A 5,177-nucleotide genomic window follows, 5' to 3' on the forward strand; every position below is an offset into this window, starting at 1 on the left:
TTTAATCCTCACCAAAAACATTTAATACTCATATATAAAGAGTACATACTCATATTAATCATTTAATACTCATATTCACACATTTGATACTCACATATAAACATTACATACTCATTAATGTAAACATTTAATAATCATATAAAACATGTAATCCTCATTCACACATTTAATACACATGTATGAACATTTAATGCTCATATTAAACATTACATACTCATATTAAGCATTTAGAAATCATATATACACAATCAATATTCACATATAAACAGTTAATACTCATGTTAAACATTTAATACTCATATTCACACATTTAATACTCATATAAACACATTTAATACGCAAATATACACATTGAATAATCATTCACACACTTAATACTGAAATATAAACATTTAATACTCAAAACATTGAATATTTATATTCAAACATTTAATTCTTATTTAATACTTATAGTAAACATTTAATACACATATATAAACATGTATTACTCATGTATACACAATACTCACATTCACACATTTAATCTTCATATATAAACATTCAATATTCATATACATCCATTTAATACTCCTATTCACACATTTAATACTCCTATTCACGCATTTAATATTCATATTCACACATTTAATGCTCTTATTCAAACATTTAATACTCTTAAACATTTTACACTCTTATTAAACACTTAACTCTTATTAAACATTTAATACTCTTATTCACACATTAGAACTCTTATTCATACATTGTATTACTCATATTAACATTTTATTACGCATAAAACATTTAATATTCATATTCACACATATTGATAGTCATATATAAACATGTTATACTCTTATTCAGACATTTAATACTCATATTCACACATTTTATTACTCAGATGAACATATTTTACTCATAAACATTTAATACTATTATGTTCTTCACTAGTGTATGTAAACTTTTGACCACGACTGTATATATAAACTGGATCTGGCCAGCTGGCCGCAGTTTTGGGACCCCTGTTTTAATATGTTAAACACTGTACAAATGACAATAAATTTTACACTACACATTTTACAGAATGTTTTTGTAACTTGAAAATACAAGTTTTTTAACAGTAAAATTATGTTAACTGAGCTCTTGTTTGGTTCTTTTTATACCGTATAATCAACAGTTGCTGTTTTTACGGTGTATTGCTGTAAATGGAAAAACAGTGTCAAATATTTTTATGGTAAAAAACTGGCAGCTCAGTTGCCGGAATTAAAAAAAACAAAAAAACAGTGATACTCTTTTTTCCCATTTAAGGTAATATGCTGTTTAAAGAAGAAAAAACATATACCAAAGTCAAATTCTGGTGACTTTTTTTTATTACCATCTACATACAATATATATAAAAATCAAATGCATAGGAACATGCATATATTTGCGGTGAGAAAAAGGCCTTCGATGAAAACGAGTTTGACCCTGCTGCTCGTTAATCATTATACAGTTTACCCTTAAATCCCTAGTATGTATATTATATACATACATACACACAGTATATATATATATATATATATATATATATATATATATATATATATATATATATATATATATATATATATATATATATATATATATGTATGTAATGTACAAACGTATATATGTATGTATGTACATATGCAGGATGTTTCCACTCCCATGCTTCACAGTAGGTTTGGTGTTCTTGGGATGCAACTCAGTATTCTTCTTCCTCCAAACACGACCAGTTGAGTTTATACCAAAGAGTTCTATTTTGGTTCCATCTGACCACATGACATTCTCCCAATCCTCTGCTGTATCATCCATGTATCCATTTTGGTATAAACTCAACTCGTCGTGTTTGGAGGAAGAAGAACACTGAGTTGCATCCCAAGAACACCACACCTACTGTGAAGCATGGGGGTGGAAACATCATGCTTTGGGGCTGTTTTTCTGCTAAGGGGACAAGACGATTGATCCGTGTTAAGGAAAGAATGAATGGGGCCATGTATTGTGAGATTTTGAGCCAAAACCTCCTTCCATCAGTGAGAGCTTTGAATGGTTGACCAAATACTTATTTTCCACCATAATTTACGAATACATTTCTTTAAAATTCCTACAATGTGAATTCCTGGATTTTTTTTCCACATTCTGTCTCTCACAGTTGAAGTGTACCTATGATGAAAATTACAGACCTCTGTCATCATTTTAAGTGGGAGAACTTGCACAATCGGTGGATGACCAAATACTTTTTTCCCCCACTGTATGTATGTATGTATGAGGGTTGTCCCAATACCAATATTTTCGTACGGGTACCAGTACCAAAATTAATTTTGATACCTTGATCCATCCATCCTTTTTTCTACCGCTTATTCCCTTCGGGGTTGCGGAAGGCTACAATCGGGCGGAAGGCTTTGTACACTCTGGAAAAGTCGCTGCCTCATCGCAGGGCCTTTTTAAGGTTTTCTATTTGAAACGAGAGTTGTTTGATGTTAATCGCCACTCTAATTTGTGAACCTTATTAGGTCATTTGGTGTTAATAAAAAAAAAAAACGGAGAAAGAATTGCTAACAATTAATTAGCACCTTGCTAATAGGAATCGCTACTCACATATAGCCGTTAGCATTTCTATGATAAAGCTGTTACCGTTATGCTAAAAAATCATGCTAAAGGAAAAGCTAAAATACTGCTTCCGGCTCAATTTGTCATCGCCACAGAGAAGCAATCATTTTTCATTTTAGATGAACATTTTTTTATTTTTTTATTTGAAAAATGTAACTCCATAAAAGGAAAACAGTAGAAAATCCAATTTAATGGCGAAATGTTAATGAAAATTAACCCTTTTTGTGTTTTAAAATCTGCCATATATAATAAAAATCGAAAAACGGCCCTAATTTTTTATTTTTTTTTAAATCTGTGGAATGTTGTCTGTCTATCTGTGTTGGCCCTGTGATGAGGTGGTGACTTGTCCAGGGTGTACCCCGCCTACCGTCCGATTGTAGCTGAGATAGGCGCCAGGGCACCCGCGACCCCAAAAGGGAATAAGCGGTAGAAAATGGATGGATGGATGACTTACTAAATACCACCTTGTGGCAGATTTGGGAATTGCCTCTAGTTTACATGGATGGGTTTAGTAGCCGTCATTTTTAAATGGGTTACATGTGTGTGTATGTATGTATGTATGTAGAGTATGAATGTATGTATGTATGTATGTATGTATGTAGAGTATGAATGTATGTATGTATGTAGAGTATGAATGTATGTATGTATGTATGTATGTAGAGTATGAATGTATGTATGTATGTATGTAGAGTATGTATGTATGCATGTAGAGTATGAATGTATGTATGTGAGTATGAATGTATGTATGTATGTAGAATATGAATGTATGTAGAGTATGAATGTATGTATGTATGTATGTATGTATGTATGTATGTAGAGTATGAATGTGTGTATGTATGTAGAGTATGAATGTATGTATGTATGTAGAGTATGAATGTATGTATGTATGTAGAGTATGTATGTATGTATGTATGTATGTAGAGTATGTATGTATGTATGTATTAGGGTTGTCCCGATACCATTATTTTGACACCATGATACTTTCCTAAATAAAAGGGACCACAAAAAAAATGGCACTATTTGCTGTATTTTAACTAAAATTCTTACGGTACATTAAACATGTGTCTGTTATTGCAATGTTGCCCTTAAATAAAATAGTGAACATACAAGACAACTTGTCTTTTATTAGTAAGTAAGCAAACAAAGGCTCCCAATTTGCAGTAACATATTGTATTCTATTCTCATTCTATTGTACTGTTGTATGTATCTATTGTACGGTGCTGCAGGCTCTCCAACTCCTTCTGCCGCGATCTCTCCTCCTTCTCCCCTTTTATACACCGTGAGGAGATAAGTCAATTGTGTGCCGGTGCGCGATCCACGCACCTGAATTATATTGCGGCGTCGCTCCCACCACGCCCCGCCTCTCTGCTCAGCCGCATTCTCCGCCTCCTTGCCGCCATCATGGGCAGGGCTCCAGCGTGCCCTGCCCCGCAGCTCGTTCGCCAGCTCCGCCTCTCTACATTTAGGTTTTGTAGAAGTTATTTTTTAAAAGGACACCGGTTATATAAACACTAAAATATTCCAATAAAACTGCTTTACTATTACGCCTTGATCGCATCAAAAAATGTTAGTTTTCTGACATAGACTTGTTTCTTCAGCATTGTCCACATGTTCTCTCCATCAGTGTGTGAATGGGTGAATGTGGAAGTAGTGTCAAAGCGCTTTGAGTACATTGATGGTAGAAAAACGCTACACAAGTACAACCCATTTATCATTTACTATTTTGTCAAAAGTATTAAGGACAAGTGGTAGCAAATGAATTATTAATTTAATTGTTCATTTACTGTTAATATCTGCTTATTTTCTCTTTTAACATGTTATATCTACACTTCTGTTAAAATGTAATAATCACTTATTCTTCTGTTGTTTGATACTTTGCATTAGTTTTCGATGATACCACAAATCTTGGTATCAATCCGATACCAAGTCATATGGATACGTCGGTCATATTCAAAGTCCTCATGTGACCAGAGACGTATAATTCCTGAGTTTATAAACATATTATACATTTTTTTAAAACTAAAAAAATATTTTGGGATGCTAAAAAATATTGATGTAATCATAGTAGTATCGACCAGGTTCAACTATGTACTATGGCGTTTGTTTTAATTGTGACGCCGGTGAGCTACGGTGGGTAGTGAAGCTGTTCCTCGTCCTGCAGGGATGATACTTGTAAGAAACTTAATTTGTTGCCATGGAGACCAGGATTAGTGATTTAGAAGTAATTAAAACACTGCAGACTGTGGCTGAACTTTTGCCGCTAGCTAGTTAGCCATGTCTTAAAGCACCTCTTCCTGAGGGTGTTTCAGTGTTAAAACTTCACATTTATCTTTGGTTTTTAAGCAAAAATGCATCCGTTCTCCCTTTTCTGTCTACACGCTGCGTCTGCTTGTAAGTACTCCGTGATTGTGCGCTGCCGAACATGCTCGTCTGCTCATAAAACCAGCAATGTGATGACCACGCACCGTCATGTCCGTTAAAAATATATTTTTTTCAGTTTTAACAAATGAAAGTTGTATTTGAGCACCATTCTCCATCTCTACTGTCTTTGTCCATTTGTTCCACCATTACGT

The sequence above is a fragment of the Nerophis ophidion genome, linkage group LG21, assembly GCF_033978795.1.
Source record: "Nerophis ophidion isolate RoL-2023_Sa linkage group LG21, RoL_Noph_v1.0, whole genome shotgun sequence".
Lineage (NCBI taxonomy): Eukaryota > Metazoa > Chordata > Actinopteri > Syngnathiformes > Syngnathidae > Nerophis > Nerophis ophidion.